This window comes from Condylura cristata, unplaced genomic scaffold (assembly GCF_000260355.1).
Source record: "Condylura cristata isolate star-nosed mole 26May11 unplaced genomic scaffold, ConCri1.0 scaffold00013, whole genome shotgun sequence".
NCBI lineage: Eukaryota > Metazoa > Chordata > Mammalia > Eulipotyphla > Talpidae > Condylura > Condylura cristata.
Genome location: NW_004567114.1, coordinates 14,817,267 through 14,836,120, shown reverse-complemented (window position 1 = coordinate 14,836,120; position 18,854 = coordinate 14,817,267). Strand labels below are relative to the sequence as shown.

General features: G+C 36.0%; 1 long non-coding RNA gene across 1 annotated transcript in view; it reads right to left on the bottom strand.

Moving 5' to 3' along the window:
- The window catches only part of LOC105853563, a 46,538-nt gene extending 28,402 nt beyond the window's left edge, over positions 1-18,136 (bottom strand). Inside the window, exon 1 of the long non-coding RNA XR_001145398.1 lies at positions 17,783-18,136. This is a non-coding gene — a long non-coding RNA (uncharacterized LOC105853563). The remainder of the gene's footprint in view (positions 1-17,782) is intronic.
- Positions 18,137-18,854: the final 718 nt, after the last annotated feature.

Below are 18,854 nucleotides of genomic sequence, written 5' to 3'. Positions count from 1 at the left end.
TTTTTTTTTTTTTTTTAAGATTTATTTATTTATGCATACAGAACTGGGGTACAGGTCAGAAGTGAGGGGCAGATAGAGGATTCATCAAAAACAGTGTGGGGAGCAGAACAGGCAGATCATAGAAGTACACTGCTGAGGGGAGCAGTGTGTGGGACAGAAGAGGTCTCCTGAGCCATGTGGGTCACCTGCCTGGCTGGGATTGAATTTGCACTGAGGTGATTGTGACTACCTTCACAGTGCTGTAGTTTAACCCATTGCACCACCAGAGAGGGCCACCATAGCTGTTTTTATATCCAGACAATGGGGATTATCACAAGGACAGCCCAGATTCTTTTGGTTTGGGCCTGTGTTCCGAAGTATGAATGCCAATATATGAAAAACCAGTTTGTTTGTTTTTTTGCTCACTGAAAATTAGGGATATTTTTGTTCCATTGTGGCAAACCCACCCTGCGGCACTTGCAATATGAGCAGCATGAAGAAAAAAACACTGTAGTCCATATTATCAAGGCTTCCCTCCCTGGCTACAGGGGCCTCCTCTCTTCACATGGGTTCTCCTGTGTATTGGAACTCTGGAGTCAATTTGTGGGCCAACATTTTCTCTACTTATGAGAACATCAGTCAGACTGGACAGGACCTACCCCAAGGACTTCCTTTTAACATAATCACCTCTTTAAAGGTCATACCTTCAAATGTATTCACATTCTGATATGCTGAAAATTAGAGATGCAAAATACGAATTTTGGGTGCAGGACTTATTCATTGCATAAGAAGGGGTACGAGGTAAGGGAAAAGGAATAAACAATCAAAGAACACAGGTCAGAACAAAAATAAAAAAAATAAACAGATTTATTTGTACAACATCTACTGACTTTTAAAAAAAAAATTAGGAATGTTCAAGTAGAGGAAGAAAAAGAACAGTAATAGATTACCAGACTGTTCTATTAGTTTCAGGCTGATTACCTGCCCTTCATGCTCAGCATATGCATGCTTGGTACAGAGACAGTCTGTGGAGTATCAGTCAGTCCAGAAGTTGTGAATGGGGCTGGAGACAAGGCACTGTCAAGTTGTGATAACATGAGGTTGTTTGGAGAATTTTTTTTTAAATATTTATTTTTGTTTACAGAACTGGGGTACAGGCCAGAGGTGCGGTGAGTGACAGGATTTACCAGAGACAGAGTGGGGAGCAGAACAGTAGATGTACTGAAATTCACTGCTCAGGGGAGCAGTGGGCAGGTCAGGAGAGGTCTGCTGTGCCATGTGGGTCAGCACCCTGGCTGGGTATCAAACTCATGCTGCAGTGGCTTCATAGTGTGGCTCTTTAAACTGCTGCACCACCAGGGAGAGCCCTGCTTGGAGACTTTTACACTAAGTCTATGTGCTAGGCTGTTAGAGGAGGTCAGCTGAATTTAGGAGTTCTGGCTTGACTTAGACCCGTCTACTATGTAGCTGGGTATCATTAAAATAGTATCTTGTCGTGGAACAATGGGAGTAAAAATCAAGTTGCTAAATTTCAAGAAGTAGGTGAGATCAAGAAGACTGTTTTGTAATGCTTTAATGATGCTGAAAGACTCTTTGGGGCTTAATTTCTCTTTGGATTTCCATTTTCAATAAATTGGGTTTTGTAATGATTAGTTCAGATAAAGCTTGTAAAGTGCGTAGCCTGAAGCCTGGCAACTGAAATGCATTTACTACATAATGTAAATAAATAATATAAATAAATAAATACTATGAATAATTTAATAAATAAACTGGTATTATTACTAAAACCCTTAACCTGTTAAACTGGAAGTTACTGGTTTTGTTTGAGATAACATATACCAGGCAACAAGACTTGTTTAGAACATACCTGAAGGCAAAGAACTTTATGTTATTGCGACGATTATCATCTTTATTGTTAAGTCTTAAATAGGTTAAAACTCACCTTCTTTTAGGGAATTTTCTGGAAAATTCAGAAGATCACAGTAAATGCATTCCTATTTGGGGCAAAAATTCAACACTTGATGGCATCTTTTTAGATGGATGATCTCATGCATTTACTTTCAGCCAACATAGAGAACTGAAATTTACTCATATGTACAGATTTCTTGGCAATGGGTAAGTGGCCATTTACCTCTAGTGAATACCCTGTAATACAGAGACTGTCAATGTCATCATTAATACCACAGTGATATTTTTATTCAAGGTCTTAAAGGAATATAAGAAAATAGACAGATGCCTTGTCATGAGTCCTAATCATCAGTAAATATAGGGTACTCATATAAAAAGTAATTTCAGAAATTCTCCTATGTCACATCATATTGCTTGTTAGAAAGGTTGTTTCTGCATAATGGTATGCACAGTTGACTGTTTATCTTCAGAGGGCTGGTTGAAATATATTTTACTAAATATCAGAAAACCTAATGAAAACATCTCAACTGATTTTTTTATGCCTAGAGACATAGTTGTTAAAACCAGTACTAAAAAGAGAACAAAGTCATATATATAATACTACTAAACTAAGAAGAAAAGTTAAAATAAAAATGCTTGGTAAGAATGGAAGTAGTGGCATATACTTGTGCAGCTTGGGAAAAAGTAGAGTATAGCAGGGAAAATATTTTCTGCATGAACTTCATACAGGCAAAGTTTTCCAAGATTTTCATATGAGATTTAAATGAATAAGGATGATTCTGGGGCCTCCCTTATGGTACAAGGGGCTAAGCCTCAGTTCTATAAAGCTCTTTGTAGTCACTGCAGCATGAGTTCAAGCCCCAGCCAGGGAGCTGACCCGCATGGCACAGCAGACCTCTCCTGTCTCACCCACTGCTCTCCTCAGCAGTGTATTTCAATAGATCTGCCTGTTCTGCTCCCAACTCTGTCTTTGCTAAATCCTACCCACCCCCACATCTCTGGCTTACACCCCAGTTCTCATATGTATAAATAAATAGAAGTACATTTTTTAAAAAGAAGGAGGCCCTCCCAGGTGACGCAGCAGGTTAAAGCACAGAACTAAGAAGCTTAAGCCACTTTTGCGTGAGTTTGATTCCCACCTGCCCTGGAGGAGATCCACATGGTGTGGCAGACCTCTCCTGAACCACCCACTGCTCCCCTCAGCAGTGTACTTTATCTATCTGCTTGTTCTGCTCCCCGCTCTGTCTCTGGTGAATCCTCTCACCCTCTGCATCTCTGGCCTGTACCCCAGTTCTGTATGAATAAATAAATAAATCTTCAAAAAAAAAAAAAAAGAGAAGGAATTTCTAGAATTTCTGTTGTAAAATCTCATCAAAAGTTAAAAAAGGATGATCTCAAAATGCAACTGGAGACTATGAACATCTTGGATATATAAAAGGGAAATGTAGAGGCAGTTCTTAAACCTCAAAATAAGACTAGTTGTTTTGAAGAAATTTTCAATAGGGTAGAGAAAACTCATGACAACTTTTAGAGTGGGTGTTATCGTAAAAAATTGTTTGTCAAAATAACAATTATTCTAGAGATGAACATGTGGAGAATTTTGAAAATCTCTTTCATGACATGTCTATCATTATCAAGGGGTGACACTCAGATATTTTGAAAAGGAACATCTATTAAAATTAGGGTTTCTAAAAATCTCATTTTCTTTTATTTTCTCCTTTCCTTTTTACTATATATGCTATTTAATTACATCTTTATTATTAACAAAATTTTGACTTTTATGGCATGCATGAAAGTCTCAATCTAACCCTTGAACTATGATCTGCAACTTTATTTTATCCCCCTTTATATATATATATATATATATATATATATATATATATAATTAATGTATTTATGTAGTCTATAATACCCCTCCTAATTTATTTCAAGTCACCTTTTTTATCTTATACCCTTTTTAGAGCCTAGCAGTCTCTTTAACTGTCTTTAAGATCTTTAAGCAGATCTTTAACTGTCTCATACTTTTGCCTTTTCTAAACTATCATATTGGAATAATATAGCATTATCCTTCATGATTGATATCTTTTACTTATTAATGCCACCTATATTTCTTCTACTTTTTTTTTAATGGATTGATAGCTCCTGTTCCCTTGGTGTTAAATACTCCATTTATTTAATATTAAACTTGATGGACTACAGTTTATAGATCCTTTAGTCTATTCAAAGTTCATCTTCGGTGCTTCCAAGTTTTAGTAGTTAGGAATAAAGATCCTGTAATCATCCATGTGCAAGGTTTTATGTAAATAGGAAATTTTCAGCTCTTTGGGCAAGTATCAAAGATGGGAACATGTTTAGTTTTTGTAAAAGACCACAAAACTCTCTTCCAACTGGCTGTTCTATATTGCATTTCTGTTAGCAATGAATGAGAGTTCCTGTTGTTATACATCCTCACTACTAGTTGGTGTTTTCAGTGCTATGAATTTTGACTGTTCTGTAGGTCGGTAATAGTAAGTAACTCTTTTAATCATCGGGTCACATTGTATGAAATATCTTTCATGTGATTATTGGCTATCTGTTTATCTTCACTAGTGATTCTTCTGTTAAAATCTTTGGTATTTTTCTTAGTCAGGTTGACAGATGACACAATCACTTTTTATACCACCTCCATTAAACAGGCATTATTCACATTTGACAGTTATAAAACAAATAAGCCTTTGTACTTTGGTTAAGTATCCTGCTTGAGATCACTTCTCTACCATATGAAGAAGTAATGCAAAGTGTCTGATTCTCAAGCCCATGCCATAATCACTATGCTAAAATGACTCCCATGAAGGCCAGAAATGATGCAGACATCTAAATCTAACACAGTCTAAACTACATAGGCTTATTTTCTAAAACTGAAATGCAAATATCCCTCTTAATCTAGAAACATTAATTTAAAAGCTGATTACTAGTAAATTGCTTCATGTGGTTAGGTTGCTGGGAAGTTTAAATCTACAGTGTAGTGGATCAGTGGTGACTGGGAGAGAACAGCAGTATAGTGGTTAGAGCCAGGTTAGATAGATAGCATCAGAGCATAAGGAAATGCTGGGGAGCAAAATACTATGCATTTCCTTGAGCATAATTCTGGTTTTACAGATGTAGACCTATGTAAAGTCTGGCTAAATCGTACAATTTCAGTGTGGGTAATATATGGCAGTATGACTTAGTAAACCTGTTTAGGGAAAAAAATATTACTAAGAAAATTAAAAAGCATTCATAGACAATTAAAAAGTATGTGTAAATACCTGTCTGACAAAGGGTTTTCATAAATAATAAAGTTTTTAAAAATTCTCAGAAAATTAAAAAAATCCAAATTTGCGCAGATATGTCTTTGAAAATAAAAATGGTGGTGATAGTTAGATATAAAATGTTTAGCATCAATAATCATTAGTAACACTAAAATTAGATATTGCTATCAACTAGCATTTGAAAAAAATTTGAAAAGACCCAACTCTACTAAATTTTGAAATGAAAGTGGGTGAACTGGAATATCTGTGTTGCCAGTAAGAATTTAAAATGCTACAGACAGTTTGGGAAGGAATTTAATATATGGCAAATATTTAATACATGGCCCAGTGATTTCAGTTGTTGCATTTATTCAGATGCAATTAAAGTTATATTCCCACAAATCTTATAAAAACATAATTAATATTCCCATAATTTTACCAAACTGGAAATATGTCAAGTACTCTTCAGTTGGTGAATTTGGATAAACAAACCATCTTTACATCTAGGCAATGGTACACTACTCTGTAATAAAAATAAATTCATCACTGATATTGACGCTAACATAAATGAATCTCAAAGACAATCTACTATGTGAAAGAAGCCAGAGTCATGCCTACTCTAATTTCCTCTAGGATCGAATAGACATTAAGAAATCAGGTACATAGTGACAAGGAAAATGACAAAAGAGAGACAAAGGAATAAATTTGAATGATGAACTTATATCCTGATTATGGTGGTGATTTCATGATGGAGAAGTGTAACTCATAGAACTGTATTTTTAAAAGGGCATGCAAAGTATGTTACAATAAAAGTGCTGATATTCATTAAGAATCTGAGCTGTGTGTCTAAAAAAGGACGAGCATATTTATTTACTCTCCTTATATTGGCTTACTCCTCCTTATATTGGCTTACTAAGGATACCATAACAAATACGATAACCTTGGTAACAGAAATCAACAAAAATGTATTCCCCCATTGTCCTGAGACTAGAAGTCTAAAATCAAGATAGTTGTTGGACAGGCTGTGCTCTCTGTGTGCTCTAGGTTACTAGCATTAGAATTTAGAACCAACCCTACTTCAATATCATTTCATCTGACAGATTGCATTCATAAATATGCTATTTCCAAATAAGGTCATATTCTGAGGTTCCAGATGGTCATGGATTGTGGGGGGAGAATGCACTCCTTATGTAAATGATATAGATGTAATTATATTTTGGCACAGCAATTTTATGTAGATATTTCTAGTTATTTTTCTGTACCATTAATTATCTTGAGAAAAATTTCAGTGGTTGAGATTCCCTGTCCTAATTGTGCATAACAAATTTCAAATTGAGCAGGGATATGAACAAAAAGGCTAAACTCAGCATCCAAATGGAACAGCTGGGGCACATTTGGCAAAAGGTTAAACTCTTCTAAGTGCAAACTGCAAGAATATTTCACATAATGCTCGCTCTTTTATGAAAATGTCTGAGGACCATTTTATATTTGGTCAGAATTTCTGTGGAGCTTTGGTTTTGAAGCGATAATTCCAGCAGTGTTGTTTCAAGTGGATTCATATGCCAGTCTTCCAAAGTCCCGTCTGGTTCTAGTACTATGGCCAAAGCCATAGAGGAGAAATAATTATAGCTATCCAAGTAAGAATAGATAAACTTAAATCTTAATAACAACAGTCTCATATTTAGCAAAACTCATTCACAAATTCATATTGCCTATATTAAAATCCACCCCTAATTCCTTGCCATGGACAATAATACAAAGTAGAAATTATATTTTAGCCATTCCTATATACTATGTTGGAAATGGTTATATGCTTCCACTCTTCTTCTCTGCCAGAAACAAGACTAAATAAATCAAGGCTAGCCTACTGTACAATGGAAAACATGTTGCCTATTTACCCCTTAATTTTCATTCACAACTAAGTCCCAGATTTGTTAATTTGGTCAGCCTTGTCCAGAAGGGCCAGTCAAGTTTACTCTCAGACATTCAAGCAAGTCTAACCAAGAATAGCCAAGAGTGAGTCAGATCAGAACTGCTCTGCTTACTGAAGACATGTGAGCAAATGAAAGTGTTAATTGTTTCAAAACACAAGTTTTATAGTGGTTTATTAGTAGTGATGCATATGCTTCTATGAGGTTATGAAATATACAAAAATATCCCAAAAGAATTTTAACGAATAATAAGTCAATGTTGAGATGCTTCCATATTTTATTTTAGTAGAAGAAATATGTGGAGGATCATACACACTCAATCAAATCAAACTAAATTATTTCCTTCATTGATAGGGCCCAAAGTTCAGTCCTTTATTTTCTTAGTGCTTAGATAGGATTCTTAGTGCTTAGGATGGCTTAGTGGTTAGAATGCTTAGTACTTAGGATAGCATAGATAGCTGTGTTTTTGCCACATCATATCTTATTGTTGAGATTTGGGAAAATGTTTAATTTAAGTCTGTCATATTCAATTTAATTTTCCTACATGATTGTGTATGATTTTTATTTTTAAAATTATAGCAAAAGTACTCATTGTTCACTGTGACGGTATTCACCAGAAATATTTAGCAGAAATCACTGAATTATTTTATTCACACTTTGGGATTAAATGTCATTTGTGATAGAACTGGTGAACTTTCACTAGATCAATTGTGGTTCTGATTTTTTTTTTTCTTTCACCATCTGAAATGTTTGACTATACATCTCTTTCTGTTTTGCTATTCATCCAATTACTTTTGTCAAAAAATTTTACTGAGATACATTTTCAAGCAATTTATATGCATCTTTATGTTCACGTCAAAATTGTAGCACCAAAAATATTCTACTATGCTTAATTCTAAAAGATGTACCTGGGCCCTCCCTGGTGGCACAGCTGGTAAAGCCTCAGCACCATGAAGCTATCTGAAGGCACTGCAGCACGAGTTCTGTCCCCAGCCAGGGAGCTGACTCACGTGGCACAGTAGACCTCTCCTGTCTCACCCGCTGCTCCCTCAGCAGTGTATTTCAGTAGACCTGCCTGTTCTCTCCCCATTCTGCCTCTGCCGAATCCTCTCACACACCCACAACTGGTCTGTACCCCAGTTCTTGTATGTTTAAATAAGTAAATCTAAAAAAATATAATAATTCCCCATAGATTACATCTTTCATCTACCTATCAAGACAGCATACAAATTCCACCAGATACTTTGGAGAAGAATCATTCACTTCATTCTAATAGTAATTTCATGATAGTGATGCTGAGAGGAATTTTGCCCTTCTCAGGCAACTGCCAGCTACTTTCACTGGAAAGCTTACTTTATGCAGAATGACATTCTGTGAGATTATTAGCAGGATCTTTTCAGATACAGAATAAAGATGCATGACAATTGTGGACTGTTGATAGGGACACCTCACCCATAGTAAGTATTTTATTTTTAATTTTTAATACATTTTAATATAGAGTTTCTGAGAAAGATTGACATTGATATCCAAAGTCCTCACCCTGTGTCAGTAGTTCAACTAAAAGCTATCCATATTTAAAGGTCAACTACTGTTGTTAATTATGGTTTGGCAAATAGACTGACGTGGTCTGATTTCTAAGGTCCATATATCTCTCTCAATTTTTTTTTTTTGAGATTACTAACCCTTGAATAGCCAAAGTTTGGATAAATCTTAGAGAATGGCTTTATTCTCTGTCACATATATTGTTCTTGCTTTACTAGTAGATACAGTATGATAATGTTCTGCCTCCTTCATGCAAAAAGAATGAAATTCACTTTCTGAGGTGAAGCAATACAGAGAGATCACAATAGTAACAACAACAACAGAAAAAACCTCATTTTCAATATGATCCTTCTAAGATTATATCCAATCTTTCAATTCTCCATAAAACCGATGAGAATATTTTCCAACTCCATTCTTGTCAGGATTAACGTCTTCTGTTATAGGACCTATGAAATGTCAACATGTTTCATCCTATCTTATTTTTCTAAAAAGTAATCTAAACATATTCTCAAGTCATCTTATTGCCATTTTAGTCTTTCTTGATAACTGTCACTTTTAGCAATTTTAATTCTACTACTGCAGTCCAGAGAATGGGCCAGGCATGCAGATTAATTTTACAAACTAGAAATGGGAATGTAGGCAACTGAGAGCAGCTCAGTGAAGAGAAACTGAAAACTCCCTGGAGGTGATGCTCAGCCCAGTCTTATCATCCCCAAAGCTATGTAACCTTTGCTTGATCCCAGATGCTGTGCTCCATGTCAGTCTGCACAGTTACTCTAGACCCACATACAAAGGAGAATTGCTCATTGCACTTTCTTAAGACATTGTCCTTTAAAAAAATGACATTTGGATTTTCTTTGACCATTTTTCTTTATTTCCCTAAGAGTTTCCTGCCATTTACTTATTATCATTTCACTTCTGGCAACTGTTTTTCCTTAACTATATTTAGTATCATGTGTTCATAAGAAAATGAACATAAGAATGCTGTATATATCAAATGATATTTCTTTAAAATATCCTCTTCCTTATACATTTGAATGTTTCTTTATTTGATATTCTATACATATTAAAGAAAAAAAAAACAAATGGTAATTTATAATGTTACTATGGTGGATTAGTTATTCTATTTGAAGAAGATTATGAAATTTAGATGTTTTAAGCCAACAACAGGATGCATCTAGTTCTGAAAATCAAGGGTAATGAAAAAATGAAGATCCAATAAAGAATGAGAATATAGATGAAATAGAATACTCTAAGAAATGGTAAGAGGCAGGGCACATAAAGTTCAGAATATGATTTCTGATCATTATCCAACAAATCAACAAAAAGGCAAATAGGAACCAGCAATTCCTGAGATTTAGTAAAAAGGGATACACGTCGGTCGTTTTATGTCTGATCACTGACTTTCTTTATTGAGAAAGAAATTTGACATTAGAAAGGGTAGATATCATTAATATTCAACAGAAATATCAGAATAAAGATATATTTGCTAAAATTCTAGGTATGTACATTATTTGTTGACCTGAAAAACTTTTATACAGAAAGATGTTCTGAGTTGAATGATATGTGATCTCCATTAAATATTGTTATTATGTTTGAATAACTCTTTCAATTTTTAATGCAATCCACCAAAAGAAGACAGAGATGATAGAGGAAAGGAATAGAAAACCTGAAGGAGACATGACATGATTAAAACCTGACTCATGCAAGGAGGTGGGGGCAAAAGGAACTAACATGAACATTAACCCAATCATAGAGACCAAGACATAAGGCCCAAGCAGGTATCAGACTGTTATATCAGACTTCTGAGGGAATTTTGGAAGCATAGACCTGAGGTTAAAGATACAGAGATTGGGCCCATTGTGAGATGCCACACACTTATCCAAAATAAGCAGCAAAAAGGCCACTCCACAAAGAAATGAGCCCCTCCCAAAGAGAAAAGGACTATATCAGGGCAGTCTCTGCACCAGCCAGGGGTGGCAGTCCTCTGCCCATCTGTGACTGTGCAGGTGCTTCTTCGCACCCACCCTCTCCCTCTGCAGGACAGCAGTCTCCTGCCTGCCTGTGACCTGCATCATGCCAGAATTTTTCTGCACTGACCTCCTTCAGTGAAGGCAGCTTTCCTAAGTCCTATCACCTGTCACCATGCAATCCTCTCTCAGCAAATGTGTCCCTTTGGGGCAGCTCTTCCTGCCTACTTGCATCTTTGCAAGTGTCCTTCCCTCCTCTGTCCTTTTCCCTAATAAACTTGCTCTTTAAATATAACTGAGCCATTGTCTTGTGGAGAAACTCGCCTGGGGAACTCACTGCATGCCACATGAAGGGGAGCTCTGATGAAACCTTTCTCAGAGTGAACCCAAGGACCCTGTATTGACTTCAAAACAGTATCGAGAGATGTGGCATATACGTTCACACACACATGGCTACACACACTTGCTATTATATTTATATACGCACATGTATGTATATGCAATATCTATGTTTAGAAGGAAAAGGGACAGGGGAGAGTATAATAATCAAATTCCTATTGTCCTTTATTTAGTAGAAAATTAAGTACATAAGAGAGTACATAATAAGTAGATAATAAGTACAACAATGTTGTAAATAGTTTTGCCACTTGAGGGAGGATAATTTATCTAGTGCTTCAGCATGCATGTTTAGAACTGTTTATACAAAATGTTTTATCTAAACATCACATTTATCACAAAACGCTAGTAATACATTTTAAGTAGTATTTTGGCTTTCTTGATTTTACTTGTTGCTTAAAAAAAAAAAAAAGCAGTGGTGTAAACTTAACCTAAACTTAAGTCCTGTTTCCTGAGTAGAAGTTTTTATTCCTACTTGCATAATCCAATTAGCAATTTAGAGCCAAATCTACAGAAGACTATGGTAAAGATGTGTAAATTTACTAGAGCTGAATCAGAATCCCAAAATTTAGTACAGTTTCATTTGAATTGTAATTAAGGTAAGGTATGTGAAAAAAAATTGTTCATACTCAGCTCAGGTGAGTTACCATTTTTAGATCTGTGCATTCACCAATAATCTGCAATTTGCAGAAAGGCAATTTATAAGTCACTCAAGTACAAGTTGTGGCAAATGTAATAAACCATGTAATATATATTTAGAATTATTTTAGCATAGGAATTATTATTTTTAATTAGTATAGTAAGTCCCTAAGTACATCTATCACATGGGAAAAAAGCCCAAGAGCCAAAAACAAAAACACATACTTGAATTCTAAAGGGGATTTAGAGCATTTTGTTAAAAGAAAAGGCCCTAAATGGAGTCATTTAGATTATGCTCCACCAGACTTAATACCTAACCTAACTGCAGAACTGGGATGTAGACAGAAGTGCAGGTTGTGAGAGAAGTCACCAGAGACAGAGTGGGGAACAGAATAGGAAGATTCATGAAAATATACTGCTGAGGGGAAGCAGAGGGCAGGACAGGAGAGGTCTGCTGTGCCATGTGGCCATAGATGGGCTTGCTTCCTGGCCAAGGGATATAATTCAGGCTGTAACAAGATAGTGTTGAGACTTAACCCCTAGGCTACCAAGGATTAACCCTAATGTAGTACTTCTTTTTTTAAGATTTCTTTATTTATGCATACAGAACTGGGGTATAGGCCAGAGGTGCAGGGGCAGTGAGAAGATTTACCAAAACCAGCATGGGGAGCAGGACAGGCCAACTGATGAAGCACACTGCTGAGGGGAGCAGTAGGCAGGTTAGGAGTGGTCTGTCACACCATGTGGGTCACCTCCGAGGAGGGGATGGAACTCATGCTGAAGTGGCTTTAGTTTCTTAGTGCTGTGCTTTAACCCGCTGCGCTACCAGGGAGGGCCCAATCTAACGTAGTTTTAACCTCTCCCCCAAAGTAGAACTTTGAAGCATTCAATCTAGAAGTTGCATGTCAGTGTAAATTCCCTCAGATAGAATAAGGCCAGGAGACAGATGTAAGAAAGGGGAAGGCTGTATTGTGCTCCTGGGCAGGATAGGTCCAGCCCCTCACCAGCAGGGACCTGGAAGTCCAGCTCAGTGTGCAGGCTAGGGGTCTTTTATGTGGCCTGCTCTGTGAGGCCTGGGGAAGTAGTGGAAGAGTCAGGCTGTCCTTTTGGTCAGTGGCCCCCTTTTTTCAGGGTTTTTGTTCCTTATCAGAGTGGCTACGTGGGAGAGGAAGCAGCAAGTTGGGGCAGCATCCTGATGCCAACTCAGTAGCTATCTCATCTTGTTACCGCCAGATATTCTTCCTTTTGCCAAACTGGGGGCCTGGGTGAGGGGCTTGGTGAGAGGCCTGGGTGACATTTTAGTTAGCACTAGTATTCTGTATGATAAGATACTGTCTCCCCATTCCTCTAAGGGAAGGTGATTTTGCATGAAATGATCTTTAGTTTCCCTTGTGCCTTCTGAACTGTGAAACACTTCCTTTTTGTGAAACTTCTAATGCACCCATCTACAGGCTAGCTGGGGTGTTGGTGAGTCATGAATGATTTAATAAAGTCAGGTTTCTAAACTTACTTGAATAATGTTTGTAACAATTTAAAGATAATATTCTTCTTTTACCCTTACTTATATAGGGAAAATAACATCAATTAATAAATAAAAGTGTAGTTTAGCAATACCTGTTTGTGATTAGTTCTATTCTGACATATTCTAATCCCCAAATAAACTTTTGCTCTAATCTTTGAGCTGTAAAGAGAAAGCAATAATACTCAAGCTATAACCCAGAAGCTATAACTCCACTAGACTTCAGCATTTCAGACAACACCGTAAAGGGTGTAGTTAGTCAGAGTCCAAAGTATTTCTCTTGGGAGATTATTTCTCAAGTATACTGGATTACACATCAATTGTGAATAAAACTACAAACACTTAAATCATAGCAAGTAGTCTTTGTGACCATAATGCCATAAATCTAGAAATCAAATTTTAAGAAAACCTATAAATTCATGGCAACTAGACAACGTGCTGCTTAATAGAATTGGACTGAAAGGAAATTAAAGTAGAAACTTAAAACATCTTGAGAATAATAGAAATGAGGTACAAGTTATCAGAATGTAAAAAACAAACAAAATATGTCATAAGAGGAAACATAAGTGCAATACAGCCCACCTTATGACACAAGAAAAATTGTGAACAACCTAGTATTAAACTTAAACCATTTTGAAAAAGACCAGCAAAGACCAAAAGTTGGTAGAAGGAAGAAAAAAATAAAAATAAGAGAATAAATAAATGACCAATAAGAATGTATTGGGGTTTCTTATAATATCATCCAAAAAGATAAAACTGTGAGGTTTTTTTTTTTTTAGAAGATGAATAAGGCTAGTAAAAGAAAGAGTATATCAATAAACAAGTAGAAATGAAAGAGAAGAACTGATTATCTATAGCATGGAAATATGAAGTGCTGTGAGAGATTACTGTCAGCAACATTACATCCATATAGTAGTTTAACATGACTAAACCAGGAAGAATTGAGTAAACTAATCACAATCACAACCATAGAACTTGAAACAGCAATGAAAAATCTCGCCCAAACCAAAAATCTTGGTCCAGATGGTGTTACAAATTCTATCAAAATTTTAATGTGGAAAGGATACCTGTCTTCGTCAGTTATTACTAAGCATCCAAGAGGAGGAAATGTTCCCTAACACAGGCATTGCCCTGTACAAAAGTCAGACAAAGGGAACAAAAGAAAACTACAGCCTGATTAATTCGGACACAGAATCTTCAACAAAATACTAACAAATCTGAATTCAACTATGCTTTACAATAATTATGAGCCATGATTGAGAGATCTATCCCAGAGATTCAAGGATGGTTTAATATACATAAACCAATCAATCTAATATATTGAACTTCAATGTAATATATTGAGCTAATCAAAGAAAAGATAAAAAATTATGAGATAACAGTGATGGATGCAAAGGAAGCATTTGACAAGTATCAGCACCCACTTGTGATAAAAATATATAACTCAATAATATCTATTGCAGAAGTGTTTATAGTAGCTGGAACATGGAAACAACCTAGGTGCCCATTGATAGAGTTTTCGGTTTAGCAGATATGACAGAGACACACAATGGAATACTACTTAGTCATAAGGAAAGATGAAATTTTGTCTTACAGAAAATGAAAGTTTAAGAAAGTTGTGAGCAGTAAAGTGAGTCAGTATAATAAATATTTAATGTTTACATAGAGGATAATTCAGCAAAGAAAAGGAATTATGTAGTAGGCACTAAGGGAAAAAAAGTGAGACTTTTGAAGATTATTTTGAAGTTAGGCTAAGAGGAAGGTTGGAAGGAGGAAGGGTCAGAGTTGTATAAGGGATAGTGGTTGGAAAAAAATGAAAGCTACAAGGAAAAAAGAGAGCATCATCTCATTCACTGACATTGTTATCATGACTTCCTTGCTGTTCTGTGAAACTAAATCTGTTTTAAAAAGATCAAACATGAATTATGAAGAGTATCAAGAAACAAATGTCTGTCTTCAAAAGTCACTGCAAAAATTCACACAAGATGTAATTAACATTTTTGCCAGAAGAGTAACACAAATAGCTAAAGTCTTTCAACTGACCCCACTTGTCAAGTTAATAAAATATGATGGGAGAAAATGAAGCTCTTCAAGTTACTTTTCCAAGTATAACTATACTTCAGAAAGCAATCACATCCTAGTGTGGGGCAGTCTTCTTTCTGATGACAGTCCTGTGTGAGACAAACATAAAGGGAATGTCAACCTCTCATTTTAGAAGGGCAGGAGGTAGAGTTGCCACTTAACCACGTGGGCTGTTCCTGTGTGCACAAGCATGTTCACATGCTTATGTGTGTGGTGTTCGACATTTCCCTTCAGACTTCTTTTAGTCAGTTAAAATGAACAAGACACGTTTCTATTGAAAACTTTGCTTAAATGTATTCTTTATTTTTAGTCATCAAAAACAGTGTAATTATGATGCTTTTGAATGTTAAGTCCAGTTTCAACTGGAGCCAAACCTAGGTAGAGTGATAACATTGACATCACATATCTTCAAGTCAAAACTGTTTTGGGGGCATGTGGGGATGAGGAGATGAACCTAAGTCTGATTATTCTTGTCCAAGATAGGACTTCCCAGAGACGTTCATACTAAAAGAAGTCTCTGGGTGAAAGAAAGAATTAACAGCTCATCTTTTCCATTTCACTTGACTGGCACATCTGTCAGAGTTTTTTTATGATCCAGCTGACCCTACTTGACAGAAAGCCCAGATGTATTTCCAGGATCTGATGAAGGGCTGTTATTTTGCACTTTGATGTTGGGAGAAACATTAAGTTTAATATTGTGGGTTAAACAGGACAGAAGCACGTGTCGGATGAGGCTGTGATTTTTTGTTCTGTCACCAAGGTTGATCTGATTACTTGCCTTTCAGATATGAAAGAAAAAGTTCAACATGATTTTAAACTTTTCATAGTTTTCCTGTTACTCAGACCCTGCAGAATGAGAAACTACTACAGTATTGTTCAAGATTATTGTCATTTAACAATTTCTGCAAAAATAGCAAAAAGTCCAATGTCTCTGTTTGCATTGATGTGGTCAATCCGTGGGATTTTAATCTCACAGATATTTGGTGCTATGCAATATTTTTCAGACTAATTAGAGTGAGTTTAGGTTAGAGCTGGTATGCATAGTTATCAGTATTGAAATTTCTAGTGAGAACTAGGTAGGCTTTTTTAGAGAAGTAGAAGATAGAACAAAATAAGTTTACAGTGATGGCACTGAGACCTCATCCCTACTCAGTCAGGGAAGCTCAAGGCTTTTTAATGCACATTAAAGAGTGTATTCTACATTCATGCATTGAGAACACAATGCAGTTAAGATTTTAACCTGAGTGACTGGGACTTCAGAGGCTCCTGGGTGTGTGTGCCTCACCCAGTGATAAGTGTGGGTAACTAGAATGTAGAATGACATCTACTTGTCATTCTACCAAGAACAAAACTCTTGTCTACCTTGCACTCATTTAAGCTATTGGAATATATGTTCAGAAAAGAATATTTTATTTCTCTAACAAATTTTTGGAATGATCTATATGCATGACCTTTTAGAAGTTGTTCTGGAAATTGCTATTTACATATCTGATTTTTCACTCAGTTAAAACTTGAACACTTAAATGATAATACTATAGTGTCACTTTATATCTACATACTAAAGCATCATGTGAAAAAGCATTGCTTTTTTTTGTTGTTGCTGTTTTAACAGGGAGATATATTTAAAAACTCTAAAGAAGACAAAATATAACCTCTTATATTTAATTAGATATTTTACATGGGTTTTGCTATTTCCTTATTCCTGAAGTTCCATGTCTTCTTCTGATAATCCCCTTCAGTCTGTAGAGCCAATTTTTTTTTTTTTTTTGCACATGCAGACCTCTTTTAAAAGTTGTTTTGAGTTGACATGTAGACAATATTCTATCCAAAAGTTATGAGTTTGTTGTAGGTAGTCTTATGTTGAGTTCAGTGTTAACATTTTTAAACTTTGAGAATATCATTCAAACTCTTATTAATGCATGCAAAGTTCTCATCAGAGTCATGCTCTTTGATTTGTTGATTACATAAATTTTGTAAAAACAGAACTAAAATTGTGCTGTTTGTTTTTGGAAAAGATGATGTGCTTCCTAGGCTTCACTGGTGTCACAATGGGTTTAGCATAGCATTGTGAAGCTAACCATAGCTGCTTCAGCTTGAGTTCAATCCCCACCCTGGAGGTGACCCACATGGCACAGCAGACCTCTCCTAGTTTGCCTGCTGCTCTCCTCAGGAGTATGTTTCAGTAGAACTGCCTGTCCTTATCCCATTCTGTCTCAGATGGAGAGGCCCCTGCACCTATGTCCTGTACCCAAGTTTTGTGTCATAAATAAACAAATCTTAGAAAAAAAAAAAAAAAGATGATGTGCTTCCTAAGGAGGGAAATTAGAAATTTGACTTTGTTTTGGGAAAGATTCAAATGATTAATGAATAATATTACTATATTATTAGAAGACCACAATTATTTGACAATGCTTATTTTTTAAATAAAAATGAAAAGACTAGTAACAAATGTTAAGAGTTCTTACTGGAAGGAAATAAGACACTATTATAGCATGATCAACATTTTCTAAATTAACTAGAAACCTTTGTGAAAATCATAGAACTCACCTCCTTTAACAAAAACTGTTGTGTCTGTTCTTGCTTTCACCTGCTCGGAAGGGGCCTGAGTAGTAAGCATACAGCACAATGCATCCAAACTTCACTGGGTTTCAGATGGCGATCTTGACATTTCTTCTGAACTTAGTTTGTTAAATAAACTTCAGTATTGTATTTTGCCTTCTAGTGCAATTCAGATTTCCAGTTCTTCTGGGTGGCAGCAGCTCTGGGTGGTTGGTTAGGCTTGCGGGTGGAGAGAGGTGAGTGTAACAAGGCAATAAGGTACATAGTGTATTGAGCCACAGGTGCAAATAACATAAGATTCTAGCAGACATGATACGATGGAGGATTTAGCTGCTGAGTGCTGCTGAAACATCCCATTAAAAGTTACAGTTTGAATGATCTCATCCATTATTGTAATGGGCCAAATTATTAGATAGGTGGTTTTCTTTTTATTGCTGGGCTAGTTTCACATGATGTGTGGGATATTAATATTGTATTCACATTTCAGTAGATTCAGAGAAGGAAGAAAATGAAGAAATAACTAGCTCTGAGGATAACTGACCTAATCCTGGGTTATAGTCACATATAGCTTTACCTGGAATTCCACTGAGCAATGTGCCAAAGAATGACTTATATACGGGAAGCAGAACAATTGAACAAATGCTGCAATGTAGCTCAAGGCTTAAATTAAATCTGGATGGAGGCAAGATTGACGGCAGCAATTAGAGCTGCACAAAGTGCCTATCTGTAGTGGGTCAGGAGAGTTGGGAATTAGAGAATTCTAAAGTGGTCTGTGCAAGACAAGTACAGGAAGCCCAAAGCAGAAAAATAAAGCTTCTGTCAAAGACGGCATGGGAATACCAGAAATGAGGCTTTAGGATTGCCAGATATAATACATAAGAAAAGAAAAAAGCCACACCCTCTTTGAATTTCAGAGGAATGGTAAATAATATTTTAGTGAAAATTTCCTAAATAATGCTTACAGTATTATTTATGATTAATTATCATTAATTATGCATTGTGTATCTGAAATTCAAAATTAACTATGAAATCTACTTCATATCTGGCAGTTCTCCCAGCT